This window comes from Pungitius pungitius, unplaced genomic scaffold (genome assembly GCF_949316345.1).
Source record: "Pungitius pungitius unplaced genomic scaffold, fPunPun2.1 scaffold_52, whole genome shotgun sequence".
Classification (NCBI taxonomy): Eukaryota; Metazoa; Chordata; class Actinopteri; order Perciformes; family Gasterosteidae; genus Pungitius; species Pungitius pungitius.
The window spans coordinates 1-24,604 of record NW_026909820.1 but is presented as its reverse complement, the minus strand read 5'-3'; the positions used below and the strand labels follow the sequence as shown (position 1 = coordinate 24,604).

At 43.5% G+C, this 24,604-nt stretch overlaps 50 non-coding genes across 50 annotated transcripts; all 50 read right to left on the bottom strand.

Annotated features, from left to right (window-relative positions):
• Positions 1 to 85: 85 nt before the first annotated feature.
• On the bottom strand, positions 86 to 204 carry LOC134112180 (5S ribosomal RNA). Its single transcript, XR_009945521.1, has one exon. It is a non-coding gene; the product is annotated as a 5S ribosomal RNA (ribosomal RNA).
• A 339-nt stretch (positions 205 to 543) lies between these two features.
• Positions 544 to 662, bottom strand: LOC134112179 (5S ribosomal RNA). Its single transcript, XR_009945520.1, has one exon. It is a non-coding gene; the product is annotated as a 5S ribosomal RNA (ribosomal RNA).
• Positions 663 to 1,058: 396 nt separating this feature from the next.
• LOC134112177 (5S ribosomal RNA) lies at positions 1,059 to 1,177 on the bottom strand. The gene has a single exon (XR_009945518.1). It is a non-coding gene; the product is annotated as a 5S ribosomal RNA (ribosomal RNA).
• A 339-nt stretch (positions 1,178 to 1,516) lies between these two features.
• On the bottom strand, positions 1,517 to 1,635 carry LOC134112176 (5S ribosomal RNA). Its single transcript, XR_009945517.1, has one exon. It is a non-coding gene; the product is annotated as a 5S ribosomal RNA (ribosomal RNA).
• Positions 1,636 to 2,031: 396 nt separating this feature from the next.
• On the bottom strand, positions 2,032 to 2,150 carry LOC134112175 (5S ribosomal RNA). Its single transcript, XR_009945516.1, has one exon. It is a non-coding gene; the product is annotated as a 5S ribosomal RNA (ribosomal RNA).
• A 396-nt stretch (positions 2,151 to 2,546) lies between these two features.
• On the bottom strand, positions 2,547 to 2,665 carry LOC134112174 (5S ribosomal RNA). Its single transcript, XR_009945515.1, has one exon. It is a non-coding gene; the product is annotated as a 5S ribosomal RNA (ribosomal RNA).
• Positions 2,666 to 3,061: 396 nt separating this feature from the next.
• LOC134112173 (5S ribosomal RNA) lies at positions 3,062 to 3,180 on the bottom strand. The gene has a single exon (XR_009945514.1). It is a non-coding gene; the product is annotated as a 5S ribosomal RNA (ribosomal RNA).
• A 339-nt stretch (positions 3,181 to 3,519) lies between these two features.
• Positions 3,520 to 3,638, bottom strand: LOC134112104 (5S ribosomal RNA). Its single transcript, XR_009945445.1, has one exon. It is a non-coding gene; the product is annotated as a 5S ribosomal RNA (ribosomal RNA).
• A 396-nt stretch (positions 3,639 to 4,034) lies between these two features.
• Positions 4,035 to 4,153, bottom strand: LOC134112172 (5S ribosomal RNA). The gene has a single exon (XR_009945513.1). It is a non-coding gene; the product is annotated as a 5S ribosomal RNA (ribosomal RNA).
• Positions 4,154 to 4,492: 339 nt separating this feature from the next.
• LOC134112081 (5S ribosomal RNA) lies at positions 4,493 to 4,611 on the bottom strand. The gene has a single exon (XR_009945422.1). It is a non-coding gene; the product is annotated as a 5S ribosomal RNA (ribosomal RNA).
• A 397-nt stretch (positions 4,612 to 5,008) lies between these two features.
• On the bottom strand, positions 5,009 to 5,127 carry LOC134112141 (5S ribosomal RNA). Its single transcript, XR_009945482.1, has one exon. It is a non-coding gene; the product is annotated as a 5S ribosomal RNA (ribosomal RNA).
• A 339-nt stretch (positions 5,128 to 5,466) lies between these two features.
• Positions 5,467 to 5,585, bottom strand: LOC134112150 (5S ribosomal RNA). Its single transcript, XR_009945491.1, has one exon. It is a non-coding gene; the product is annotated as a 5S ribosomal RNA (ribosomal RNA).
• A 396-nt stretch (positions 5,586 to 5,981) lies between these two features.
• On the bottom strand, positions 5,982 to 6,100 carry LOC134112171 (5S ribosomal RNA). Its single transcript, XR_009945512.1, has one exon. It is a non-coding gene; the product is annotated as a 5S ribosomal RNA (ribosomal RNA).
• Positions 6,101 to 6,495: 395 nt separating this feature from the next.
• LOC134112170 (5S ribosomal RNA) lies at positions 6,496 to 6,614 on the bottom strand. Its single transcript, XR_009945511.1, has one exon. It is a non-coding gene; the product is annotated as a 5S ribosomal RNA (ribosomal RNA).
• Positions 6,615 to 7,010: 396 nt separating this feature from the next.
• Positions 7,011 to 7,129, bottom strand: LOC134112169 (5S ribosomal RNA). Its single transcript, XR_009945510.1, has one exon. It is a non-coding gene; the product is annotated as a 5S ribosomal RNA (ribosomal RNA).
• A 339-nt stretch (positions 7,130 to 7,468) lies between these two features.
• Positions 7,469 to 7,587, bottom strand: LOC134112168 (5S ribosomal RNA). Its single transcript, XR_009945509.1, has one exon. It is a non-coding gene; the product is annotated as a 5S ribosomal RNA (ribosomal RNA).
• Positions 7,588 to 7,984: 397 nt separating this feature from the next.
• On the bottom strand, positions 7,985 to 8,103 carry LOC134112166 (5S ribosomal RNA). Its single transcript, XR_009945507.1, has one exon. It is a non-coding gene; the product is annotated as a 5S ribosomal RNA (ribosomal RNA).
• Positions 8,104 to 8,499: 396 nt separating this feature from the next.
• LOC134112165 (5S ribosomal RNA) lies at positions 8,500 to 8,618 on the bottom strand. The gene has a single exon (XR_009945506.1). It is a non-coding gene; the product is annotated as a 5S ribosomal RNA (ribosomal RNA).
• A 339-nt stretch (positions 8,619 to 8,957) lies between these two features.
• On the bottom strand, positions 8,958 to 9,076 carry LOC134112103 (5S ribosomal RNA). The gene has a single exon (XR_009945444.1). It is a non-coding gene; the product is annotated as a 5S ribosomal RNA (ribosomal RNA).
• Positions 9,077 to 9,472: 396 nt separating this feature from the next.
• Positions 9,473 to 9,591, bottom strand: LOC134112164 (5S ribosomal RNA). The gene has a single exon (XR_009945505.1). It is a non-coding gene; the product is annotated as a 5S ribosomal RNA (ribosomal RNA).
• Positions 9,592 to 9,930: 339 nt separating this feature from the next.
• On the bottom strand, positions 9,931 to 10,049 carry LOC134112149 (5S ribosomal RNA). Its single transcript, XR_009945490.1, has one exon. It is a non-coding gene; the product is annotated as a 5S ribosomal RNA (ribosomal RNA).
• Positions 10,050 to 10,445: 396 nt separating this feature from the next.
• On the bottom strand, positions 10,446 to 10,564 carry LOC134112163 (5S ribosomal RNA). The gene has a single exon (XR_009945504.1). It is a non-coding gene; the product is annotated as a 5S ribosomal RNA (ribosomal RNA).
• Positions 10,565 to 10,959: 395 nt separating this feature from the next.
• LOC134112162 (5S ribosomal RNA) lies at positions 10,960 to 11,078 on the bottom strand. Its single transcript, XR_009945503.1, has one exon. It is a non-coding gene; the product is annotated as a 5S ribosomal RNA (ribosomal RNA).
• Positions 11,079 to 11,474: 396 nt separating this feature from the next.
• Positions 11,475 to 11,593, bottom strand: LOC134112161 (5S ribosomal RNA). Its single transcript, XR_009945502.1, has one exon. It is a non-coding gene; the product is annotated as a 5S ribosomal RNA (ribosomal RNA).
• A 395-nt stretch (positions 11,594 to 11,988) lies between these two features.
• Positions 11,989 to 12,107, bottom strand: LOC134112160 (5S ribosomal RNA). Its single transcript, XR_009945501.1, has one exon. It is a non-coding gene; the product is annotated as a 5S ribosomal RNA (ribosomal RNA).
• Positions 12,108 to 12,446: 339 nt separating this feature from the next.
• LOC134112079 (5S ribosomal RNA) lies at positions 12,447 to 12,565 on the bottom strand. The gene has a single exon (XR_009945420.1). It is a non-coding gene; the product is annotated as a 5S ribosomal RNA (ribosomal RNA).
• Positions 12,566 to 12,962: 397 nt separating this feature from the next.
• LOC134112030 (5S ribosomal RNA) lies at positions 12,963 to 13,081 on the bottom strand. Its single transcript, XR_009945371.1, has one exon. It is a non-coding gene; the product is annotated as a 5S ribosomal RNA (ribosomal RNA).
• Positions 13,082 to 13,420: 339 nt separating this feature from the next.
• Positions 13,421 to 13,539, bottom strand: LOC134112148 (5S ribosomal RNA). Its single transcript, XR_009945489.1, has one exon. It is a non-coding gene; the product is annotated as a 5S ribosomal RNA (ribosomal RNA).
• Positions 13,540 to 13,935: 396 nt separating this feature from the next.
• On the bottom strand, positions 13,936 to 14,054 carry LOC134112159 (5S ribosomal RNA). The gene has a single exon (XR_009945500.1). It is a non-coding gene; the product is annotated as a 5S ribosomal RNA (ribosomal RNA).
• Positions 14,055 to 14,450: 396 nt separating this feature from the next.
• LOC134112158 (5S ribosomal RNA) lies at positions 14,451 to 14,569 on the bottom strand. Its single transcript, XR_009945499.1, has one exon. It is a non-coding gene; the product is annotated as a 5S ribosomal RNA (ribosomal RNA).
• Positions 14,570 to 14,908: 339 nt separating this feature from the next.
• On the bottom strand, positions 14,909 to 15,027 carry LOC134112147 (5S ribosomal RNA). The gene has a single exon (XR_009945488.1). It is a non-coding gene; the product is annotated as a 5S ribosomal RNA (ribosomal RNA).
• A 397-nt stretch (positions 15,028 to 15,424) lies between these two features.
• On the bottom strand, positions 15,425 to 15,543 carry LOC134112135 (5S ribosomal RNA). The gene has a single exon (XR_009945476.1). It is a non-coding gene; the product is annotated as a 5S ribosomal RNA (ribosomal RNA).
• A 339-nt stretch (positions 15,544 to 15,882) lies between these two features.
• Positions 15,883 to 16,001, bottom strand: LOC134112078 (5S ribosomal RNA). The gene has a single exon (XR_009945419.1). It is a non-coding gene; the product is annotated as a 5S ribosomal RNA (ribosomal RNA).
• A 397-nt stretch (positions 16,002 to 16,398) lies between these two features.
• On the bottom strand, positions 16,399 to 16,517 carry LOC134111920 (5S ribosomal RNA). The gene has a single exon (XR_009945261.1). It is a non-coding gene; the product is annotated as a 5S ribosomal RNA (ribosomal RNA).
• A 339-nt stretch (positions 16,518 to 16,856) lies between these two features.
• LOC134112146 (5S ribosomal RNA) lies at positions 16,857 to 16,975 on the bottom strand. The gene has a single exon (XR_009945487.1). It is a non-coding gene; the product is annotated as a 5S ribosomal RNA (ribosomal RNA).
• A 396-nt stretch (positions 16,976 to 17,371) lies between these two features.
• On the bottom strand, positions 17,372 to 17,490 carry LOC134112124 (5S ribosomal RNA). Its single transcript, XR_009945465.1, has one exon. It is a non-coding gene; the product is annotated as a 5S ribosomal RNA (ribosomal RNA).
• A 396-nt stretch (positions 17,491 to 17,886) lies between these two features.
• Positions 17,887 to 18,005, bottom strand: LOC134112113 (5S ribosomal RNA). Its single transcript, XR_009945454.1, has one exon. It is a non-coding gene; the product is annotated as a 5S ribosomal RNA (ribosomal RNA).
• Positions 18,006 to 18,344: 339 nt separating this feature from the next.
• Positions 18,345 to 18,463, bottom strand: LOC134112102 (5S ribosomal RNA). The gene has a single exon (XR_009945443.1). It is a non-coding gene; the product is annotated as a 5S ribosomal RNA (ribosomal RNA).
• Positions 18,464 to 18,860: 397 nt separating this feature from the next.
• LOC134112091 (5S ribosomal RNA) lies at positions 18,861 to 18,979 on the bottom strand. The gene has a single exon (XR_009945432.1). It is a non-coding gene; the product is annotated as a 5S ribosomal RNA (ribosomal RNA).
• A 396-nt stretch (positions 18,980 to 19,375) lies between these two features.
• On the bottom strand, positions 19,376 to 19,494 carry LOC134112080 (5S ribosomal RNA). The gene has a single exon (XR_009945421.1). It is a non-coding gene; the product is annotated as a 5S ribosomal RNA (ribosomal RNA).
• A 341-nt stretch (positions 19,495 to 19,835) lies between these two features.
• On the bottom strand, positions 19,836 to 19,954 carry LOC134112077 (5S ribosomal RNA). Its single transcript, XR_009945418.1, has one exon. It is a non-coding gene; the product is annotated as a 5S ribosomal RNA (ribosomal RNA).
• Positions 19,955 to 20,351: 397 nt separating this feature from the next.
• Positions 20,352 to 20,470, bottom strand: LOC134112069 (5S ribosomal RNA). Its single transcript, XR_009945410.1, has one exon. It is a non-coding gene; the product is annotated as a 5S ribosomal RNA (ribosomal RNA).
• A 339-nt stretch (positions 20,471 to 20,809) lies between these two features.
• Positions 20,810 to 20,928, bottom strand: LOC134112058 (5S ribosomal RNA). Its single transcript, XR_009945399.1, has one exon. It is a non-coding gene; the product is annotated as a 5S ribosomal RNA (ribosomal RNA).
• A 397-nt stretch (positions 20,929 to 21,325) lies between these two features.
• LOC134112047 (5S ribosomal RNA) lies at positions 21,326 to 21,444 on the bottom strand. Its single transcript, XR_009945388.1, has one exon. It is a non-coding gene; the product is annotated as a 5S ribosomal RNA (ribosomal RNA).
• Positions 21,445 to 21,783: 339 nt separating this feature from the next.
• LOC134112036 (5S ribosomal RNA) lies at positions 21,784 to 21,902 on the bottom strand. Its single transcript, XR_009945377.1, has one exon. It is a non-coding gene; the product is annotated as a 5S ribosomal RNA (ribosomal RNA).
• Positions 21,903 to 22,241: 339 nt separating this feature from the next.
• On the bottom strand, positions 22,242 to 22,360 carry LOC134112157 (5S ribosomal RNA). The gene has a single exon (XR_009945498.1). It is a non-coding gene; the product is annotated as a 5S ribosomal RNA (ribosomal RNA).
• A 396-nt stretch (positions 22,361 to 22,756) lies between these two features.
• LOC134112024 (5S ribosomal RNA) lies at positions 22,757 to 22,875 on the bottom strand. The gene has a single exon (XR_009945365.1). It is a non-coding gene; the product is annotated as a 5S ribosomal RNA (ribosomal RNA).
• A 396-nt stretch (positions 22,876 to 23,271) lies between these two features.
• LOC134112013 (5S ribosomal RNA) lies at positions 23,272 to 23,390 on the bottom strand. The gene has a single exon (XR_009945354.1). It is a non-coding gene; the product is annotated as a 5S ribosomal RNA (ribosomal RNA).
• Positions 23,391 to 23,729: 339 nt separating this feature from the next.
• LOC134112156 (5S ribosomal RNA) lies at positions 23,730 to 23,848 on the bottom strand. The gene has a single exon (XR_009945497.1). It is a non-coding gene; the product is annotated as a 5S ribosomal RNA (ribosomal RNA).
• Positions 23,849 to 24,244: 396 nt separating this feature from the next.
• LOC134112003 (5S ribosomal RNA) lies at positions 24,245 to 24,363 on the bottom strand. Its single transcript, XR_009945344.1, has one exon. It is a non-coding gene; the product is annotated as a 5S ribosomal RNA (ribosomal RNA).
• Positions 24,364 to 24,604: the final 241 nt, after the last annotated feature.

Here is a 24,604-nt window from a genome sequence, read left to right as displayed (position 1 = left end):
CATCTCTTCGACAATGTGATATACTTTTTGTAATTTGTAGGTGTACAATCTGCGGCGCTCGGCGGCTTTCAGAGAGAAGTGAAAAAGCTTACGGCACCTGGGATTCCCAGGCGGTCTTCCATCCAGGTACTAACCAGGCCCTGCTCTGCTTAGCTTCCGAGATCAGACGAGATCGGGCGGAACCAGAGAGGTATGGCCGTAAGCTGCTTTTTATCTTTTTCCTAATCCTTTATAATGCGTCAAAAAATTATGTCACGCCTGCCGTTGGCATCTTTGTGTGGGTTAAATAAGGGTATGCAAAGCAGGCTGTGACATCCTATGCCGAAAATTGGATGGACTAGAGAAGACCCGCCCAGGAGTCCCAGCCAATCGGTGGATGGCCAATGCAGTCCCCGCCACCTCAAATGGCCTGACGATGGTATGGACGTAAGCCACCTTTCATCTTCTTCCTATTGCATCTCTTCTACAATGTGAAATACTTTTTACAATTGTGTAGGTGTACAATCTGCGGCGCTGGGCGGCTTTCGGAGAGAGAAGTGAAAAAGCTTACGGCACCTGGGATTCCCAGGCGGTCTTCCATCCAGGTACTAACCAGGCCCTGCTCTGCTTAGCTTCCGAGATCAGACGAGATCGGGCGGAACCAGAGAGGTATGGCCGTAAGCTGCTTTTTATCTTTTTCCTAATCCTTTAGAACGTGTCAAAGATAATCAGAAGAGTTTCTTTTTCTAAAATTGAAGCAGTTCTTAGGATTGGCAAGAGAGGTTCCTAAAACCTGAAGGTAACTTTACTTTTCTTCACTGGCAATTCTAACATGTTGGGTTAGCACCTGTATTTCAACGGCTAAATTACAAACAAAAGTATGCCAATTGTTAAATGTTGATCAACACTAATTTAGCAACCATGAAACGGAATCAATTTTGATGATATTGTCTAAGTTCCTTATATATCCAACGTTAAAACAACACTAAACATGCATCTCTTCGACAATGTGATATACTTTTTGTAATTTGTAGGTGTACAATCTGCGGCGCTCGGCGGCTTTCAGAGAGAAGTGAAAAAGCTTACGGCACCTGGGATTCCCAGGCGGTCTTCCATCCAGGTACTAACCAGGCCCTGCTCTGCTTAGCTTCCGAGATCAGACGAGATCGGGCGGAACCAGAGAGGTATGGCCGTAAGCTGCTTTTTATCTTTTTCCTAATCCTTTATAATGCGTCAAAAAATTATGTCACGCCTGCCGTTGGCATCTTTGTGTGGGTTAAATAAGGGTATGCAAAGAAGGCTGTGACATCCTATGCCGAAAATTGGATGGACTAGAGAAGACCCGCCCAGGAGTCCCAGCCAATCGGTGGATGGCCATTGCAGTCCCCGCCACCTCAAATGGCCTGACGATGGTATGGACGTAAGCCACCTTTCATCTTCTTCCTATTGCATGTCTTCTACAATGTGAAATACTTTTTACAATTGTGTAGGTGTACAATCTGCGGCGCTGGGCGGCTTTCGGAGAGAGAAGTGAAAAAGCTTACGGCACCTGGGATTCCCAGGCGGTCTTCCATCCAGGTACTAACCAGGCCCTGCTCTGCTTAGCTTCCGAGATCAGACGAGATCGGGCGGAACCAGAGAGGTATGGCCGTAAGCTGCTTTTGATCTTTTTCCTAATCCTTTAAAACGTGTCAAAGATAATCAGAAGAGTTTCTTTTTCTAAAATTGAAGCAGTTCTTAGGATTGGCAAGAGAGGTTCCTAAAACCTGAAGGTAACTTTACTTTTCTTCACTGGCAATTCTAACATGTTGGGTTAGCACCTGTATTTCAACGGCTAAATTACAAACAAAAGTATGCCAATTGTTAAATGTTGATCAACACTAATTTAGCAACCATGAAACGGAATCAATTTTGATGATATTGTCTAAGTTCCTTATATATCCAACGTTAAAACAACACTAAACATGCATCTCTTCGACAATGTGATGTACTTTTTGTAATTTGTAGGTGTACAATCTGCGGCGCTCGGCAGCTTTCAGAGAGAAGTGAAAAAGCTTACGGCACCTGGGATTCCCAGGCGGTCTTCCATCCAGGTACTAACCAGGCCCTGCTCTGCTTAGCTTCCGAGATCAGACGAGATCGGGCGGAACCAGAGAGGTATGGCCGTAAGCTGCTTTTTATCTTTTTCCTAATCCTTTAAAACGTGTCAAAGATAATCAGAAGAGTTTCTTTTTCTAAAATTGAAGCAGTTCTTAGGATTGGCAAGAGAGGTTCCTAAAACCTGAAGGTAACTTTACTTTTCTTCACTGGCAATTCTAACATGTTGGGTTAGCACCTGTATTTCAACGGCTAAATTACAAACAAAAGTAGGCCAATTGTTAAATGTTGATCAACACTAATTTAGCAACCATGAAACGGAATCAATTTTGATGATATTGTCTAAGTTCCTTATATATCCAACGTTAAAACAACACTAAACATGCATCTCTTCGACAATGTGATATACTTTTTGTAATTTGTAGGTGTACAATCTGCGGCGCTCGGCGGCTTTCAGAGAGAAGTGAAAAAGCTTACGGCACCTGGGATTCCCAGGCGGTCTTCCATCCAGGTACTAACCAGGCCCTGCTCTGCTTAGCTTCCGAGATCAGACGAGATCGGGCGGAACCAGAGAGGTATGGCCGTAAGCTGCTTTTTATCTTTTTCCTAATCCTTTAGAACGTGTCAAAGATAATCAGAAAAGTTTCTTTTTCTAAAATTGAAGCAGTTCTTAGGATTGGCAAGAGAGGTTCCTAAAACCTGAAGGTAACTTTACTTTTCTTCACTGGCAATTCTAATATGTTGGGTTAGCACCTGTATTTCAACGGCTAAATTACAAACAAAAGTATGCCAATTGTTAAATGTTGATCAACACTAATTTAGCAACCATGAAACGGAATCAATTTTGATGATATTGTCTAAGTTCCTTATATATCCAACGTTAAAACAACACTAAACATGCATCTCTTCGACAATGTGATGTACTTTTTGTAATTTGTAGGTGTACAATCTGCGGCGCTCGGCAGCTTTCAGAGAGAAGTGAAAAAGCTTACGGCACCTGGGATTCCCAGGCGGTCTTCCATCCAGGTACTAACCAGGCCCTGCTCTGCTTAGCTTCCGAGATCAGACGAGATCGGGCGGAACCAGAGAGGTATGGCCGTAAGCTGCTTTTTATCTTTTTCCTAATCCTTTATAATGCGTCAAAAAATTATGTCACGCCTGCCGTTGGCATCTTTGTGTGGGTTAAATAAGGGTATGCAAAGAAGGCTGTGACATCCTATGCCGAAAATTGGATGGACTAGAGAAGACCCGCCCAGGAGTCCCAGCCAATCGGTGGATGGCCATTGCAGTCCCCGCCACCTCAAATGGCCTGACGATGGTATGGACGTAAGCCACCTTTCATCTTCTTCCTATTGCATCTCTTCTACAATGTGAAATACTTTTTACAATTGTGTAGGTGTACAATCTGCGGCGCTGGGCGGCTTTCGGAGACAGAAGTGAAAAAGCTTACGGCACCTGGGATTCCCAGGCGGTCTTCCATCCAGGTACTAACCAGGCCCTGCTCTGCTTAGCTTCCGAGATCAGACGAGATCGGGCGGAACCAGAGAGGTATGGCCGTACGCTGCTTTTTATCTTTTTCCTAATCCTTTAAAACGTGTCAAAGATAATCAGAAGAGTTTCTTTTTCTAAAATTAAAGCAGTTCTTAGGATTGGCAAGAGAGGTTCCTAAAACCTGAAGGTAACTTTACTTTTCTTCACTGGCAATTCTAACATGTTGGGTTAGCACCTGTATTTCAACGGCTAAATTACAAACAAAAGTAGGCCAATTGTTAAATGTTGATCAACACTAATTTAGCAACCATGAAACGGAATCAATTTTGATGATATTGTCTAAGTTCCTTATATATCCAACGTTAAAACAACACTAAACATGCATCTCTTCGACAATGTGATATACTTTTTGTAATTTGTAGGTGTACAATCTGCGGCGCTCGGCGGCTTTCAGAGAGAAGTGAAAAAGCTTACGGCACCTGGGATTCCCAGGCGGTCTTCCATCCAGGTACTAACCAGGCCCTGCTCTGCTTAGCTTCCGAGATCAGACGAGATCGGGCGGAACCAGAGAGGTATGGCCGTAAGCTGCTTTTTATCTTTTTCCTAATCCTTTATAATGCGTCAAAAAATTATGTCACGCCTGCCGTTGGCATCTTTGTGTGGGTTAAATAAGGGTATGCAAAGAAGGCTGTGACATCCTATGCCGAAAATTGGATGGACTAGAGAAGACCCGCCCAGGAGTCCCAGCCAATCGGTGGATGGCCATTGCAGTCCCCGCCACCTCAAATGGCCTGACGATGGTATGGACGTAAGCCACCTTTCATCTTCTTCCTATTGCATCTCTTCTACAATGTGAAATACTTTTTACAATTGTGTAGGTGTACAATCTGCGGCGCTGGGCGGCTTTCGGAGAGAGAAGTGAAAAAGCTTACGGCACCTGGGATTCCCAGGCGGTCTTCCATCCAGGTACTATCCAGGCCCTGCTCTGCTTAGCTTCCGAGATCAGACGAGATCGGGCGGAACCAGAGAGGTATGGCCGTAAGCTGCTTTAATATCTTTTTCCTAATCCTTTAGAACGTGTCAAAGATAATCAGAAAAGTTTCTTTTTCTAAAATTGAAGCAGTTCTTAGGATTGGCAAGAGAGGTTCCTAAAACCTGAAGGTAACTTTACTTTTCTTCACTGGCAATTCTAACATGTTGGGTTAGCACCTGTATTTCAACGGCTAAATTACAAACAAAAGTATGCCAATTGTTAAATGTTGATCAACACTAATTTAGCAACCATGAAACGGAATCAATTTTGATGATATTGTCTAAGTTCCTTATATATCCAACGTTAAAACAACACTAAACATGCATCTCTTCGACAATGTGATGTACTTTTTGTAATTTGTAGGTGTACAATCTGCGGCGCTCGGCGGCTTTCAGAGAGAAGTGAAAAAGCTTACGGCACCTGGGATTCCCAGGCGGTCTTCCATCCAGGTACTAACCAGGCCCTGCTCTGCTTAACTTCCGAGATCAGACGAGATCGGGCGGAACCAGAGAGGTATGGCCGTAAGCTGCTTTTTATCTTTTTCCTAATCCTTTATAATGCGTCAAAAAATTATGTCACGCCTGCCGTTGGCATCTTTGTGTGGGTTAAATAAGGGTATGCAAAGAAGGCTGTGACATCCTATGCCGAAAATTGGATGGACTAGAGAAGACCCGCCCAGAAGTCCCAGCCAATCGGTGGATGGCCATTGCAGTCCCCGCCACCTCAAATGGCCTGACGATGGTATGGACGTAAGCCACCTTTCATCTTCTTCCTATTGCATCTCTTCTACAATGTGAAATACTTTTTACAATTGTGTAGGTGTACAATCTGCGGCGCTGGGCGGCTTTCGGAGAGAGAAGAGAAAAAGCTTACGGCACCTGGGATCCCCAGGCGGTCTTCCATCCAGGTACTAACCAGGCCCTGCTCTGCTTAGCTTCCGAGATCAGACGAGATCGGGCGGAACCAGAGAGGTATGGCCGTACGCTGCTTTTTATCTTTTTCCTAATCCTTTAAAACGTGTCAAAGATAATCAGAAGAGTTTCTTTTTCTAAAATTGAAGCAGTTCTTAGGATTGGCAAGAGAGGTTCCTAAAACCTGAAGGTAACTTTACTTTTCTTCACTGGCAATTCTAACATGTTGGGTTAGCACCTGTATTTCAACGGCTAAATTACAAACAAAAGTAGGCCAATTGTTAAATGTTGATCAACACTAATTTAGCAACCATGAAACGGAATCAATTTTGATGATATTGTCTAAGTTCCTTATATATCCAACGTTAAAACAACACTAAACATGCATCTCTTCGACAATGTGATATACTTTTTGTAATTTGTAGGTGTACAATCTGCGGCGCTCGGCGGCTTTCAGAGAGAAGTGAAAAAGCTTACGGCACCTGGGATTCCCAGGCGGTCTTCCATCCAGGTACTAACCAGGCCCTGCTCTGCTTAGCTTCCGAGATCAGACGAGATCGGGCGGAACCAGAGAGGTATGGCCGTAAGCTGCTTTTTATCTTTTTCCTAATCCTTTAGAACGTGTCAAAGATAATCAGAAGAGTTTCTTTTTCTAAAATTGAAGCAGTTCTTAGGATTGGCAAGAGAGGTTCCTAAAACCTGAAGGTAACTTTACTTTTCTTCACTGGCAATTCTAACATGTTGGGTTAGCACCTGTATTTCAACGGCTAAATTACAAACAAAAGTATGCCAATTGTTAAATGTTGATCAACACTAATTTAGCAACCATGAAACGGAATCAATTTTGATGATATTGTCTAAGTTCCTTATATATCCAACGTTAAAACAACACTAAACATGCATCTCTTCGACAATGTGATGTACTTTTTGTAATTTGTAGGTGTACAATCTGCGGCGCTCGGCAGCTTTCAGAGAGAAGTGAAAAGCTTACGGCACCTGGGATTCCCAGGCGGTCTTCCATCCAGGTACTAACCAGGCCCTGCTCTGCTTAGCTTCCGAGATCAGACGAGATCGGGCGGAACCAGAGAGGTATGGCCGTAAGCTGCTTTTTATCTTTTTCCTAATCCTTTAAAACGTGTCAAAGATAATCAGAAGAGTTTCTTTTTCTAAAATTGAAGCAGTTCTTAGGATTGGCAAGAGAGGTTCCTAAAACCTGAAGGTAACTTTACTTTTCTTCACTGGCAATTCTAACATGTTGGGTTAGCACCTGTATTTCAACGGCTAAATTACAAACAAAAGTAGGCCAATTGTTAAATGTTGATCAACACTAATTTAGCAACCATTAAACGGAATCAATTTTGATGATATTGTCTAAGTTCCTTATATATCCAACGTTAAAACAACACTAAACATGCATCTCTTCGACAATGTGATATACTTTTTGTAATTTGTAGGTGTACAATCTGCGGCGCTCGGCGGCTTTCAGAGAGAAGTGAAAAAGCTTACGGCACCTGGGATTCCCAGGCGGTCTTCCATCCAGGTACTAACCAGGCCCTGCTCTGCTTAGCTTCCGAGATCAGACGAGATCGGGCGGAACCAGAGAGGTATGGCCGTAAGCTGCTTTTTATCTTTTTCCTAATCCTTTATAATGCGTCAAAAAATTATGTCACGCCTGCCGTTGGCATCTTTGTGTGGGTTAAATAAGGGTATGCAAAGAAGGCTGTGACATCCTATGCCGAAAATTGGATGGACTAGAGAAGACCCGCCCAGGAGTCCCAGCCAATCGGTGGATGGCCATTGCAGTCCCCGCCACCTCAAATGGCCTGACGATGGTATGGACGTAAGCCACCTTTCATCTTCTTCCTATTGCATCTCTTCTACAATGTGAAATACTTTTTACAATTGTGTAGGTGTACAATCTGCGGCGCTGGGCGGCTTTCGGAGAGAGAAGTGAAAAAGCTTACGGCACCTGGGATTCCCAGGCGGTCTTCCATCCAGGTACTAACCAGGCCCTGCTCTGCTTAGCTTCCGAGATCAGACGAGATCGGGCGGAACCAGAGAGGTATGGCCGTAAGCTGCTTTAATATCTTTTTCCTAATCCTTTAGAACGTGTCAAAGATAATCAGAAAAGTTTCTTTTTCTAAAATTGAAGCAGTTCTTAGGATTGGCAAGAGAGGTTCCTAAAACCTGAAGGTAACTTTACTTTTCTTCACTGGCAATTCTAACATGTTGGGTTAGCACCTGTATTTCAACGGCTAAATTACAAACAAAAGTAGGCCAATTGTTAAATGTTGATCAACACTAATTTAGCAACCATGAAACGGAATCAATTTTGATGATATTGTCTAAGTTCCTTATATATCCAACGTTAAAACAACACTAAACATGCATCTCTTCGACAATGTGATATACTTTTTGTAATTTGTAGGTGTACAATCTGCGGCGCTCGGCGGCTTTCAGAGAGAAGTGAAAAAGCTTACGGCACCTGGGATTCCCAGGCGGTCTTCCATCCAGGTACTAACCAGGCCCTGCTCTGCTTAGCTTCCGAGATCAGACGAGATCGGGCGGAACCAGAGAGGTATGGCCGTAAGCTGCTTTTTATCTTTTTCCTAATCCTTTAAAACGTGTCAAAGATAATCAGAAGAGTTTCTTTTTCTAAAATTGAAGCAGTTCTTAGGATTGGCAAGAGAGGTTCCTAAAACCTGAAGGTAACTTTACTTTTCTTCACTGGCAATTCTAACATGTTGGGTTAGCACCTGTATTTCAACGGCTAAATTACAAACAAAAGTAGGCCAATTGTTAAATGTTGATCAACACTAATTTAGCAACCATGAAACGGAATCAATTTTGATGATATTGTCTAAGTTCCTTATATATCCAACGTTAAAACAACACTAAACATGCATCTCTTCGACAATGTGATATACTTTTTGTAATTTGTAGGTGTACAATCTGCGGCGCTCGGCGGCTTTCAGAGAGAAGTGAAAAAGCTTACGGCACCTGGGATTCCCAGGCGGTCTTCCATCCAGGTACTAACCAGGCCCTGCTCTGCTTAGCTTCCGAGATCAGACGAGATCGGGCGGAACCAGAGAGGTATGGCCGTAAGCTGCTTTTTATCTTTTTCCTAATCCTTTATAATGCGTCAAAAAATTATGTCACGCCTGCCGTTGGCATCTTTGTGTGGGTTAAATAAGGGTATGCAAAGAAGGCTGTGACATCCTATGCCGAAAATTGGATGGACTAGAGAAGACCCGCCCAGGAGTCCCAGCCAATCGGTGGATGGCCATTGCAGTCCCCGCCACCTCAAATGGCCTGACGATGGTATGGACGTAAGCCACCTTTCATCTTCTTCCTATTGCATCTCTTCTACAATGTGAAATACTTTTTACAATTGTGTAGGTGTACAATCTGCGGCGCTGGGCGGCTTTCGGAGACAGAAGTGAAAAAGCTTACGGCACCTGGGATTCCCAGGCGGTCTTCCATCCAGGTACTAACCAGGCCCTGCTCTGCTTAGCTTCCGAGATCAGACGAGATCGGGCGGAACCAGAGAGGTATGGCCGTACGCTGCTTTTTATCTTTTTCCTAATCCTTTAAAACGTGTCAAAGATAATCAGAAGAGTTTCTTTTTCTAAAATTAAAGCAGTTCTTAGGATTGGCAAGAGAGGTTCCTAAAACCTGAAGGTAACTTTACTTTTCTTCACTGGCAATTCTAACATGTTGGGTTAGCACCTGTATTTCAACGGCTAAATTACAAACAAAAGTAGGCCAATTGTTAAATGTTGATCAACACTAATTTAGCAACCATGAAACGGAATCAATTTTGATGATATTGTCTAAGTTCCTTATATATCCAACGTTAAAACAACACTAAACATGCATCTCTTCGACAATGTGATATACTTTTTGTAATTTGTAGGTGTACAATCTGCGGCGCTCGGCGGCTTTCAGAGAGAAGTGAAAAAGCTTACGGCACCTGGGATTCCCAGGCGGTCTTCCATCCAGGTACTAACCAGGCCCTGCTCTGCTTAGCTTCCGAGATCAGACGAGATCGGGCGGAACCAGAGAGGTATGGCCGTAAGCTGCTTTTTATCTTTTTCCTAATCCTTTATAATGCGTCAAAAAATTATGTCACGCCTGCCGTTGGCATCTTTGTGTGGGTTAAATAAGGGTATGCAAAGAAGGCTGTGACATCCTATGCCGAAAATTGGATGGACTAGAGAAGACCCGCCCAGAAGTCCCAGCCAATCGGTGGATGGCCATTGCAGTCCCCGCCACCTCAAATGGCCTGACGATGGTATGGACGTAAGCCACCTTTCATCTTCTTCCTATTGCATCTCTTCTACAATGTGAAATACTTTTTACAATTGTGTAGGTGTACAATCTGCGGCGCTGGGCGGCTTTCGGAGAGAGAAGAGAAAAAGCTTACGGCACCTGGGATCCCCAGGCGGTCTTCCATCCAGGTACTAACCAGGCCCTGCTCTGCTTAGCTTCCGAGATCAGACGAGATCGGGCGGAACCAGAGAGGTATGGCCGTACGCTGCTTTTTATCTTTTTCCTAATCCTTTAAAACGTGTCAAAGATAATCAGAAGAGTTTCTTTTTCTAAAATTGAAGCAGTTCTTAGGATTGGCAAGAGAGGTTCCTAAAACCTGAAGGTAACTTTACTTTTCTTCACTGGCAATTCTAACATGTTGGGTTAGCACCTGTATTTCAACGGCTAAATTACAAACAAAAGTAGGCCAATTGTTAAATGTTGATCAACACTAATTTAGCAACCATGAAACGGAATCAATTTTGATGATATTGTCTAAGTTCCTTATATATCCAACGTTAAAACAACACTAAACATGCATCTCTTCGACAATGTGATGTACTTTTTGTAATTTGTAGGTGTACAATCTGCGGCGCTCGGCGGCTTTCAGAGAGAAGTGAAAAAGCTTACGGCACCTGGGATTCCCAGGCGGTCTTCCATCCAGGTACTAACCAGGCCCTGCTCTGCTTAGCTTCCGAGATCAGACGAGATCGGGCGGAACCAGAGAGGTATGGCCGTAAGCTGCTTTTTATCTTTTTCCTAATCCTTTAGAACGTGTCAAAGATAATCAGAAGAGTTTCTTTTTCTAAAATTGAAGCAGTTCTTAGGATTGGCAAGAGAGGTTCCTAAAACCTGAAGGTAACTTTACTTTTCTTCACTGGCAATTCTAACATGTTGGGTTAGCACCTGTATTTCAACGGCTAAATTACAAACAAAAGTATGCCAATTGTTAAATGTTGATCAACACTAATTTAGCAACCATGAAACGGAATCAATTTTGATGATATTGTCTAAGTTCCTTATATATCCAACGTTAAAACAACACTAAACATGCATCTCTTCGACAATGTGATGTACTTTTTGTAATTTGTAGGTGTACAATCTGCGGCGCTCGGCAGCTTTCAGAGAGAAGTGAAAAGCTTACGGCACCTGGGATTCCCAGGCGGTCTTCCATCCAGGTACTAACCAGGCCCTGCTCTGCTTAGCTTCCGAGATCAGACGAGATCGGGCGGAACCAGAGAGGTATGGCCGTAAGCTGCTTTTGATCTTTTTCCTAATCCTTTAAAACGTGTCAAAGATAATCAGAAGAGTTTCTTTTTCTAAAATTGAAGCAGTTCTTAGGATTGGCAAGAGAGGTTCCTAAAACCTGAAGGTAACTTTACTTTTCTTCACTGGCAATTCTAACATGTTGGGTTAGCACCTGTATTTCAACGGCTAAATTACAAACAAAAGTAGGCCAATTGTTAAATGTTGATCAACACTAATTTAGCAACCATGAAACGGAATCAATTTTGATGATATTGTCTAAGTTCCTTATATATCCAACGTTAAAACAACACTAAACATGCATCTCTTCGACAATGTGATATACTTTTTGTAATTTGTAGGTGTACAATCTGCGGCGCTCGGCGGCTTTCAGAGAGAAGTGAAAAAGCTTACGGCACCTGGGATTCCCAGGCGGTCTTCCATCCAGGTACTAACCAGGCCCTGCTCTGCTTAGCTTCCGAGATCAGACGAGATCGGGCGGAACCAGAGAGGTATGGCCGTAAGCTGCTTTTTATCTTTTTCCTAATCCTTTAGAACGTGTCAAAGATAATCAGAAGAGTTTCTTTTTCTAAAATTGAAGCAGTTCTTAGGATTGGCAAGAGAGGTTCCTAAAACCTGAAGGTAACTTTACTTTTCTTCACTGGCAATTCTAACATGTTGGGTTAGCACCTGTATTTCAACGGCTAAATTACAAACAAAAGTATGCCAATTGTTAAATGTTGATCAACACTAATTTAGCAACCATGAAACGGAATCAATTTTGATGATATTGTCTAAGTTCCTTATATATCCAACGTTAAAACAACACTAAACATGCATCTCTTCGACAATGTGATGTACTTTTTGTAATTTGTAGGTGTACAATCTGCGGCGCTCGGCAGCTTTCAGAGAGAAGTGAAAAGCTTACGGCACCTGGGATTCCCAGGCGGTCTTCCATCCAGGTACTAACCAGGCCCTGCTCTGCTTAGCTTCCGAGATCAGACGAGATCGGGCGGAACCAGAGAGGTATGGCCGTAAGCTGCTTTTGATCTTTTTCCTAATCCTTTATAATGCGTCAAAAAATTATGTCACGCCTGCCGTTGGCATCTTTGTGTGGGTTAAATAAGGGTATGCAAAGAAGGCTGTGACATCCTATGCCGAAAATTGGATGGACTAGAGAAGACCCGCCCAGGAGTCCCAGCCAATCGGTGGATGGCCATTGCAGTCCCCGCCACCTCAAATGGCCTGACGATGGTATGGACGTAAGCCACCTTTCATCTTCTTCCTATTGCATCTCTTCTACAATGTGAAATACTTTTTACAATTGTGTAGGTGTACAATCTGCGGCGCTGGGCGGCTTTCGGAGAGAGAAGTGAAAAAGCTTACGGCACCTGGGATTCCCAGGCGGTCTTCCATCCAGGTACTATCCAGGCCCTGCTCTGCTTAGCTTCCGAGATCAGACGAGATCGGGCGGAACCAGAGAGGTATGGCCGTAAGCTGCTTTAATATCTTTTTCCTAATCCTTTAGAACGTGTCAAAGATAATCAGAAAAGTTTCTTTTTCTAAAATTGAAGCAGTTCTTAGGATTGGCAAGAGAGGTTCCTAAAACCTGAAGGTAACTTTACTTTTCTTCACTGGCAATTCTAACATGTTGGGTTAGCACCTGTATTTCAACGGCTAAATTACAAACAAAAGTATGCCAATTGTTAAATGTTGATCAACACTAATTTAGCAACCATGAAACGGAATCAATTTTGATGATATTGTCTAAGTTCCTTATATATCCAACGTTAAAACAACACTAAACATGCATCTCTTCGACAATGTGATGTACTTTTTGTAATTTGTAGGTGTACAATCTGCGGCGCTCGGCGGCTTTCAGAGAGAAGTGAAAAAGCTTACGGCACCTGGGATTCCCAGGCGGTCTTCCATCCAGGTACTAACCAGGCCCTGCTCTGCTTAACTTCCGAGATCAGACGAGATCGGGCGGAACCAGAGAGGTATGGCCGTAAGCTGCTTTTTATCTTTTTCCTAATCCTTTATAATGCGTCAAAAAATTATGTCACGCCTGCCGTTGGCATCTTTGTGTGGGTTAAATAAGGGTATGCAAAGAAGGCTGTGACATCCTATGCCGAAAATTGGATGGACTAGAGAAGACCCGCCCAGAAGTCCCAGCCAATCGGTGGATGGCCATTGCAGTCCCCGCCACCTCAAATGGCCTGACGATGGTATGGACGTAAGCCACCTTTCATCTTCTTCCTATTGCATCTCTTCTACAATGTGAAATACTTTTTACAATTGTGTAGGTGTACAATCTGCGGCGCTGGGCGGCTTTCGGAGAGAGAAGAGAAAAAGCTTACGGCACCTGGGATCCCCAGGCGGTCTTCCATCCAGGTACTAACCAGGCCCTGCTCTGCTTAGCTTCCGAGATCAGACGAGATCGGGCGGAACCAGAGAGGTATGGCCGTACGCTGCTTTTTATCTTTTTCCTAATCCTTTAAAACGTGTCAAAGATAATCAGAAGAGTTTCTTTTTCTAAAATTGAAGCAGTTCTTAGGATTGGCAAGAGAGGTTCCTAAAACCTGAAGGTAACTTTACTTTTCTTCACTGGCAATTCTAACATGTTGGGTTAGCACCTGTATTTCAACGGCTAAATTACAAACAAAAGTAGGCCAATTGTTAAATGTTGATCAACACTAATTTAGCAACCATGAAACGGAATCAATTTTGATGATATTGTCTAAGTTCCTTATATATCCAACGTTAAAACAACACTAAACATGCATCTCTTCGACAATGTGATATACTTTTTGTAATTTGTAGGTGTACAATCTGCGGCGCTCGGCGGCTTTCAGAGAGAAGTGAAAAAGCTTACGGCACCTGGGATTCCCAGGCGGTCTTCCATCCAGGTACTAACCAGGCCCTGCTCTGCTTAGCTTCCGAGATCAGACGAGATCGGGCGGAACCAGAGAGGTATGGCCGTAAGCTGCTTTTTATCTTTTTCCTAATCCTTTAAAACGTGTCAAAGATAATCAGAAGAGTTTCTTTTTCTAAAATTGAAGCAGTTCTTAGGATTGGCAAGAGAGGTTCCTAAAACCTGAAGGTAACTTTACTTTTCTTCACTGGCAATTCTAACATGTTGGGTTAGCACCTGTATTTCAACGGCTAAATTACAAACAAAAGTAGGCCAATTGTTAAATGTTGATCAACACTAATTTAGCAACCATGAAACGGAATCAATTTTGATGATATTGTCTAAGTTCCTTATATATCCAACGTTAAAACAACACTAAACATGCATCTCTTCGACAATGTGATATACTTTTTGTAATTTGTAGGTGTACAATCTGCGGCGCTCGGCGGCTTTCAGAGAGAAGTGAAAAAGCTTACGGCACCTGGGATTCCCAGGCGGTCTTCCATCCAGGTACTAACCAGGCCCTGCTCTGCTTAGCTTCCGAGATCAGACGAGATCGGGCGGAACCAGAGAGGTATGGCCGTAAGCTGCTTTTTATCTTTTTCCTAATCCTTTATAATGCGTCAAAAAATTATGTCACGCCTGCCGTTGGCATCTTTGTGTGGGTTAAATAAGGGTATGCAAAGAAGGCTGTGACATCCTATGCCGAAAATTGGATGGACTAGAGAAGACCCGCCCAGGAGTCCCAGCCAATCGGTGGATGGCCATTGCAGTCCCCGCCACCTCAAATGGCCTGACGATGGTATGGACGTAAGCCACCTTTCATCTTCTTCCTATTGCATCTCTTCTACAATGTGAAATACTTTTTACAATTGTGTAGGTGTACAATCTGCGGCGCTGGGCGGCTTTCGGAGAGAGAAGTGAAAAAGCTTACGGCACCTGGGATTCCCAGGCGGTCTTCCATCCAGGTACTAACCAGGCCCTGCTCTGCTTAGCTTCCGAGATCAGACGAGATCGGGCGGAACCAGAGAGGTATGGCCGTAAGCTGCTTTAATATCTTTTTCCTAATCCTTTAGAACGTGTCAAAGATAATCAGAAAAGTTTCTTTTTCTAAAATTGAAGCAGTTCTTAGGATTGGCAAGAGAGGTTCCTAAAACCTGAAGGTAACTTTACTTTTCTTCACTGGCAATTCTAACATGTTGGGTTAGCACCTGTATTTCAACGGCTAAATTACAAACAAAAGTAGGCCAATTGTTAAATGTTGATCAACACTAATTTAGCAACCATGAAACGGAATCAATTTTGATGATATTGTCTAAGTTCCTTATATATCCAACGTTAAAACAACACTAAACATGCATCTCTTCGACAATGTGATATACTTTTTGTAATTTGTAGGTGTACAATCTGCGGCGCTCGGCGGCTTTCAGAGAGAAGTGAAAAAGCTTACGGCACCTGGGATTCCCAGGCGGTCTTCCATCCAGGTACTAACCAGGCCCTGCTCTGCTTAGCTTCCGAGATCAGACGAGATCGGGCGGAACCAGAGAGGTATGGCCGTAAGCTGCTTTTGATCTTTTTCCTAATCCTTTATAATGCGTCAAAAAATTATGTCACGCCTGCCGTTGGCATCTTTGTGTGGGTTAAATAAGGGTATGCAAAGAAGGCTGTGACATCCTATGCCGAAAATTGGATGGACTAGAGAAGACCCGCCCAGGAGTCCCAGCCAATCGGTGGATGGCCATTGCAGTCCCCGCCACCTCAAATGGCCTGACGATGGTATGGACGTAAGCCACCTTTCATCTTCTTCCTATTGCATCTCTTCTACAATGTGAAATACTTTTTACAATTGTGTAGGTGTACAATCTGCGGCGCTGGGCGGCTTTCGGAGAGAGAAGTGAAAAAGCTTACGGCACCTGGGATTCCCAGGCGGTCTTCCATCCAGGTACTATCCAGGCCCTGCTCTGCTTAGCTTCCGAGATCAGACGAGATCGGGCGGAACCAGAGAGGTATGGCCGTAAGCTGCTTTAATATCTTTTTCCTAATCCTTTAGAACGTGTCAAAGATAATCAGAAAAGTTTCTTTTTCTAAAATTGAAGCAGTTCTTAGGATTGGCAAGAGAGGTTCCTAAAACCTGAAGGTAACTTTACTTTTCTTCACTGGCAATTCTAACATGTTGGGTTAGCACCTGTATTTCAACGGCTAAATTACAAACAAAAGTATGCCAATTGTTAAATGTTGATCAACACTAATTTAGCAACCATGAAACGGAATCAATTTTGATGATATTGTCTAAGTTCCTTATATATCCAACGTTAAAACAACACTAAACATGCATCTCTTCGACAATGTGATGTACTTTTTGTAATTTGTAGGTGTACAATCTGCGGCGCTCGGCGGCTTTCAGAGAGAAGTGAAAAAGCTTACGGCACCTGGGATTCCCAGGCGGTCTTCCATCCAGGTACTAACCAGGCCCTGCTCTGCTTAACTTCCGAGATCAGACGAGATCGGGCGGAACCAGAGAGGTATGGCCGTAAGCTGCTTTTTATCTTTTTCCTAATCCTTTATAATGCGTCAAAAAATTATGTCACGCCTGCCGTTGGCATCTTTGTGTGGGTTAAATAAGGGTATGCAAAGAAGGCTGTGACATCCTATGCCGAAAATTGGATGGACTAGAGAAGACCCGCCCAGAAGTCCCAGCCAATCGGTGGATGGCCATTGCAGTCCCCGCCACCTCAAATGGCCTGACGATGGTATGGACGTAAGCCACCTTTCATCTTCTTCCTATTGCATCTCTTCTACAATGTGAAATACTTTTTACAATTGTGTAGGTGTACAATCTGCGGCGCTGGGCGGCTTTCGGAGAGAGAAGAGAAAAAGCTTACGGCACCTGGGATCCCCAGGCGGTCTTCCATCCAGGTACTAACCAGGCCCTGCTCTGCTTAGCTTCCGAGATCAGACGAGATCGGGCGGAACCAGAGAGGTATGGCCGTACGCTGCTTTTTATCTTTTTCCTAATCCTTTAAAACGTGTCAAAGATAATCAGAAGAGTTTCTTTTTCTAAAATTGAAGCAGTTCTTAGGATTGGCAAGAGAGGTTCCTAAAACCTGAAGGTAACTTTACTTTTCTTCACTGGCAATTCTAACATGTTGGGTTAGCACCTGTATTTCAACGGCTAAATTACAAACAAAAGTAGGCCAATTGTTAAATGTTGATCAACACTAATTTAGCAACCATGAAACGGAATCAATTTTGATGATATTGTCTAAGTTCCTTATATATCCAACGTTAAAACAACACTAAACATGCATCTCTTCGACAATGTGATATACTTTTTGTAATTTGTAGGTGTACAATCTGCGGCGCTCGGCGGCTTTCAGAGAGAAGTGAAAAAGCTTACGGCACCTGGGATTCCCAGGCGGTCTTCCATCCAGGTACTAACCAGGCCCTGCTCTGCTTAGCTTCCGAGATCAGACGAGATCGGGCGGAACCAGAGAGGTATGGCCGTAAGCTGCTTTTTATCTTTTTCCTAATCCTTTAAAACGTGTCAAAGATAATCAGAAGAGTTTCTTTTTCTAAAATTGAAGCAGTTCTTAGGATTGGCAAGAGAGGTTCCTAAAACCTGAAGGTAACTTTACTTTTCTTCACTGGCAATTCTAACATGTTGGGTTAGCACCTGTATTTCAACGGCTAAATTACAAACAAAAGTAGGCCAATTGTTAAATGTTGATCAACACTAATTTAGCAACCATGAAACGGAATCAATTTTGATGATATTGTCTAAGTTCCTTATATATCCAACGTTAAAACAACACTAAACATGCATCTCTTCGACAATGTGATATACTTTTTGTAATTTGTAGGTGTACAATCTGCGGCGCTCGGCGGCTTTCAGAGAGAAGTGAAAAAGCTTACGGCACCTGGGATTCCCAGGCGGTCTTCCATCCAGGTACTAACCAGGCCCTGCTCTGCTTAGCTTCCGAGATCAGACGAGATCGGGCGGAACCAGAGAGGTATGGCCGTAAGCTGCTTTTTATCTTTTTCCTAATCCTTTATAATGCGTCAAAAAATTATGTCACGCCTGCCGTTGGCATCTTTGTGTGGGTTAAATAAGGGTATGCAAAGAAGGCTGTGACATCCTATGCCGAAAATTGGATGGACTAGAGAAGACCCGCCCAGGAGTCCCAGCCAATCGGTGGATGGCCATTGCAGTCCCCGCCACCTCAAATGGCCTGACGATGGTATGGACGTAAGCCACCTTTCATCTTCTTCCTATTGCATCTCTTCTACAATGTGAAATACTTTTTACAATTGTGTAGGTGTACAATCTGCGGCGCTGGGCGGCTTTCGGAGAGAGAAGTGAAAAAGCTTACGGCACCTGGGATTCCCAGGCGGTCTTCCATCCAGGTACTAACCAGGCCCTGCTCTGCTTAGCTTCCGAGATCAGACGAGATCGGGCGGAACCAGAGAGGTATGGCCGTAAGCTGCTTTAATATCTTTTTCCTAATCCTTTAGAACGTGTCAAAGATAATCAGAAAAGTTTCTTTTTCTAAAATTGAAGCAGTTCTTAGGATTGGCAAGAGAGGTTCCTAAAACCTGAAGGTAACTTTACTTTTCTTCACTGGCAATTCTAACATGTTGGGTTAGCACCTGTATTTCAACGGCTAAATTACAAACAAAAGTAGGCCAATTGTTAAATGTTGATCAACACTAATTTAGCAACCATGAAACGGAATCAATTTTGATGATATTGTCTAAGTTCCTTATATATCCAACGTTAAAACAACACTAAACATGCATCTCTTCGACAATGTGATATACTTTTTGTAATTTGTAGGTGTACAATCTGCGGCGCTCGGCGGCTTTCAGAGAGAAGTGAAAAAGCTTACGGCACCTGGGATTCCCAGGCGGTCTTCCATCCAGGTACTAACCAGGCCCTGCTCTGCTTAGCTTCCGAGATCAGACGAGATCGGGCGGAACCAGAGAGGTATGGCCGTAAGCTGCTTTTTATCTTTTTCCTAATCCTTTAAAACGTGTCAAAGATAATCAGAAGAGTTTCTTTTTCTAAAATTGAAGCAGTTCTTAGGATTGGCAAGAGAGGTTCCTAAAACCTGAAGGTAACTTTACTTTTCTTCACTGGCAATTCTAACATGTTGGGTTAGCACCTGTATTTCAACGGCTAAATTACAAACAAAAGTAGGCCAATTGTTAAATGTTGATCAACACTAATTTAGCAACCATGAAACGGAATCAATTTTGATGATATTGTCTAAGTTCCTTATATATCCAACGTTAAAACAACACTAAACATGCATCTCTTCGACAATGTGATATACTTTTTGTAATTTGTAGGTGTACAATCTGCGGCGCTCGGCGGCTTTCAGAGAGAAGTGAAAAAGCTTACGGCACCTGGGATTCCCAGGCGGTCTTCCATCCAGGTACTAACCAGGCCCTGCTCTGCTTAGCTTCCGAGATCAGACGAGATCGGGCGGAACCAGAGAGGTATGGCCGTAAGCTGCTTTTTATCTTTTTCCTAATCCTTTATAATGCGTCAAAAAATTATGTCACGCCTGCCGTTGGCATCTTTGTGTGGGTTAAATAAGGGTATGCAAAGAAGGCTGTGACATCCTATGCCGAAAATTGGATGGACTAGAGAAGACCCGCCCAGGAGTCCCAGCCAATCGGTGGATGGCCATTGCAGTCCCCGCCACCTCAAATGGCCTGACGATGGTATGGACGTAAGCCACCTTTCATCTTCTTCCTATTGCATCTCTTCTACAATGTGAAATACTTTTTACAATTGTGTAGGTGTACAATCTGCGGCGCTGGGCGGCTTTCGGAGAGAGAGAAGTGAAAAAGCTTACGGCACCTGGGATTCCCAGGCGGTCTTCCATCCAGGTACTATCCAGGCCCTGCTCTGCTTAGCTTCCGAGATCAGACGAGATCGGGCGGAACCAGAGAGGTATGGCCGTAAGCTGCTTTAATATCTTTTTCCTAATCCTTTAGAACGTGTCAAAGATAATCAGAAAAGTTTCTTTTTCTAAAATTGAAGCAGTTCTTAGGATTGGCAAGAGAGGTTCCTAAAACCTGAAGGTAACTTTACTTTTCTTCACTGGCAATTCTAACATGTTGGGTTAGCACCTGTATTTCAACGGCTAAATTACAAACAAAAGTATGCCAATTGTTAAATGTTGATCAACACTAATTTAGCAACCATGAAACGGAATCAATTTTGATGATATTGTCTAAGTTCCTTATATATCCAACGTTAAAACAACACTAAACATGCATCTCTTCGACAATGTGATGTACTTTTTGTAATTTGTAGGTGTACAATCTGCGGCGCTCGGCGGCTTTCAGAGAGAAGTGAAAAAGCTTACGGCACCTGGGATTCCCAGGCGGTCTTCCATCCAGGTACTAACCAGGCCCTGCTCTGCTTAGCTTCCGAGATCAGACGAGATCGGGCGGAACCAGAGAGGTATGGCCGTAAGCTGCTTTTTATCTTTTTCCTAATCCTTTATAATGCGTCAAAAAATTATGTCACGCCTGCCGTTGGCATCTTTGTGTGGGTTAAATAAGGGTATGCAAAGCAGGCTGTGACATCCTATGCCGAAAATTGGATGGACTAGAGAAGACCCGCCCAGGAGTCCCAGCCAATCGGTGGATGGCCATTGCAGTCCCCGCCACCTCAAATGGCCTGACGATGGTATGGACGTAAGCCACCTTTCATCTTCTTCCTATTGCATCTCTTCTACAATGTGAAATACTTTTTACAATTGTGTAGGTGTACAATCTGCGGCGCTGGGCGGCTTTCGGAGAGAGAAGTGAAAAAGCTTACGGCACCTGGGATTCCCAGGCGGTCTTCCATCCAGGTACTAACCAGGCCCTGCTCTGCTTAGCTTCCGAGATCAGACGAGATCGGGCGGAACCAGAGAGGTATGGCCGTAAGCTGCTTTAATATCTTTTTCCTAATCCTTTAGAACGTGTCAAAGATAATCAGAAAAGTTTCTTTTTCTAAAATTGAAGCAGTTCTTAGGATTGGCAAGAGAGGTTCCTAAAACCTGAAGGTAACTTTACTTTTCTTCACTGGCAATTCTAACATGTTGGGTTAGCACCTGTATTTCAACGGCTAAATTACAAACAAAAGTAGGCCAATTGTTAAATGTTGATCAACACTAATTTAGCAACCATGAAACGGAATCAATTTTGATGATATTGTCTAAGTTCCTTATATATCCAACGTTAAAACAACACTAAACATGCATCTCTTCGACAATGTGATATACTTTTTGTAATTTGTAGGTGTACAATCTGCGGCGCTCGGCGGCTTTCAGAGAGAAGTGAAAAAGCTTACGGCACCTGGGATTCCCAGGCGGTCTTCCATCCAGGTACTAACCAGGCCCTGCTCTGCTTAGCTTCCGAGATCAGACGAGATCGGGCGGAACCAGAGAGGTATGGCCGTAAGCTGCTTTTTATCTTTTTCCTAATCCTTTATAATGCGTCAAAAAATTATGTCACGCCTGCCGTTGGCATCTTTGTGTGGGTTAAATAAGGGTATGCAAAGCAGGCTGTGACATCCTATGCCGAAAATTGGATGGACTAGAGAAGACCCGCCCAGGAGTCCCAGCCAATCGGTGGATGGCCAATGCAGTCCCCGCCACCTCAAATGGCCTGACGATGGTATGGACGTAAGCCACCTTTCATCTTCTTCCTATTGCATCTCTTCTACAATGTGAAATACTTTTTACAATTGTGTAGGTGTACAATCTGCGGCGCTGGGCGGCTTTCGGAGAGAGAAGTGAAAAAGCTTACGGCACCTGGGATTCCCAGGCGGTCTTCCATCCAGGTACTAACCAGGCCCTGCTCTGCTTAGCTTCCGAGATCAGACGAGATCGGGCGGAACCAGAGAGGTATGGCCGTAAGCTGCTTTTTATCTTTTTCCTAATCCTTTATAATGCGTCAAAAAATTATGTCACGCCTGCCGTTGGCATCTTTGTGTGGGTTAAATAAGGGTATGCAAAGAAGGCTGTGACATCCTATGCCGAAAATTGGATGGACTAGAGAAGACCCGCCCAGGAGTCCCAGCCAATCGGTGGATGGCCATTGCAGTCCCCGCCACCTCAAATGGCCTGACGATGGTATGGACATAAGCCACCTTTCATCTTCTTCCTATTGCATCTCTTCTACAATGTAAAATACTTTTTACAATTGTGTGGGTGTACAATCTGCGGCGCTGGGCGGCTTTCGGAGAGAGAAGTGAAAAAGCTTACGGCACCTGGGATTCCCAGGCGGTCTTCCATCCAGGTACTAACCAGGCCCTGCTCTGCTTAGCTTCCGAGATCAGACGAAATCGGGCGGAACTAGAGAGGTATGGCCGTACGCTGCTTTTTATCTTTTTCCTAATCCTTTAAAACGTGTCAAAGATAATCAGAAGAGTTTCTTTTTCTAAAATTGAAGCAGTTCTTAGGATTGGCAAGAGAGGTTCCTAAAACCTGAAGGTAACTTTACTTTTCTTCACTGGCAATTCTAACATGTTGGGTTAGCACCTGTATTTCAACGGCTAAATTACAAACAAAAGTATGCCAATTGTTAAATGTTGATCAACACTAATTTAGCAACCATGAAACGGAATCAATTTTGATGATATTGTCTAAGTTCCTTATATATCCAACGTTAAAACAACACTAAACATGCATCTCTTCGACAATGTGATGTACTTTTTGTAATTTGTAGGTGTACAATCTGCGGCGCTCGGCGGCTTTCAGAGAGAAGTGAAAAAGCTTACGGCACCTGGGATTCCCAGGCGGTCTTCCATCCAGGTACTAACCAGGCCCTGCTCTGCTTAGCTTCCGAGATCAGACGAGATCGGGCGGAACCAGAGAGGTATGGCCGTAAGCTGCTTTTTATCTTTTTCCTAATCCTTTAAAACGTGTCAAAGATAATCAGAAGAGTTTCTTTTTCTAAAATTGAAGCAGTTCTTAGGATTGGCAAGAGAGGTTCCTAAAACCTGAAGGTAACTTTACTTTTCTTCACTGGCAATTCTAACATGTTGGGTTAGCACCTGTATTTCAACGGCTAAATTACAAACAAAAGTATGCCAATTGTTAAATGTTGATCAACACTAATTTAGCAACCATGAAACGGAATCAATTTTGATGATATTGTCTAAGTTCCTTATATATCCAACGTTAAAACAACACTAAACATGCATCTCTTCGACAACGTGATATACTTTTTGTAATTTGTAGGTGTACAATCTGCGGCGCTCGGCGGCTTTCAGAGAGAAGTGAAAAAGCTTACGGCACCTGGGATTCCCAGGCGGTCTTCCATCCAGGTACTAACCAGGCCCTGCTCTGCTTAGCTTCCGAGATCAGACGAGATCGGGCGGAACCAGAGAGGTATGGCCGTAAGCTGCTTTTTATCTTTTTCCTAATCCTTTATAATGCGTCAAAAAATTATGTCACGCCTGCCGTTGGCATCTTTGTGTGGGTTAAATAAGGGTATGCAAAGAAGGCTGTGACATCCTATGCCGAAAATTGGATGGACTAGAGAAGACCCGCCCAGGAGTCCCAGCCAATCGGTGGATGGCCATTGCAGTCCCCGCCACCTCAAATGGCCTGACGATGGTATGGACGTAAGCCACCTTTCATCTTCTTCCTATTGCATCTCTTCTACAATGTGAAATACTTTTTACAATTGTGTGGGTGTACAATCTGCGGCGCTGGGCGGCTTTCGGAGAGAGAAGTGAAAAAGCTTACGGCACCTGGGATTCCCAGGCGGTCTTCCATCCAGGTACTAACCAGGCCCTGCTCTGCTTAGCTTCCGAGATCAGACGAAATCGGGCGGAACTAGAGAGGTATGGCCGTACGCTGCTTTTTATCTTTTTCCTAATCCTTTAAAACGTGTCAAAGATAATCAGAAGAGTTTCTTTTTCTAAAATTGAAGCAGTTCTTAGGATTGGCAAGAGAGGTTCCTAAAACCTGAAGGTAACTTTACTTTTCTTCACTGGCAATTCTAACATGTTGGGTTAGCACCTGTATTTCAACGGCTAAATTACAAACAAAAGTATGCCAATTGTTAAATGTTGATCAACACTAATTTAGCAACCATGAAACGGAATCAATTTTGATGATATTGTCTAAGTTCCTTATATATCCAACGTTAAAACAACACTAAACATGCATCTCTTCGACAATGTGATGTACTTTTTGTAATTTGTAGGTGTACAATCTGCGGCGCTCGGCGGCTTTCAGAGAGAAGTGAAAAAGCTTACGGCACCTGGGATTCCCAGGCGGTCTTCCATCCAGGTACTAACCAGGCCCTGCTCTGCTTAGCTTCCGAGATCAGACGAGATCGGGCGGAACCAGAGAGGTATGGCCGTAAGCTGCTTTTTATCTTTTTCCTAATCCTTTAAAACGTGTCAAAGATAATCAGAAGAGTTTCTTTTTCTAAAATTGAAGCAGTTCTTAGGATTGGCAAGAGAGGTTCCTAAAACCTGAAGGTAACTTTACTTTTCTTTACTGGCAATTCTAACATGTTGGGTTAGCACCTGTATTTCAACGGCTAAATTACAAACAAAAGTATGCCAATTGTTAAATGTTGATCATTACTAATTTAGCAACCATG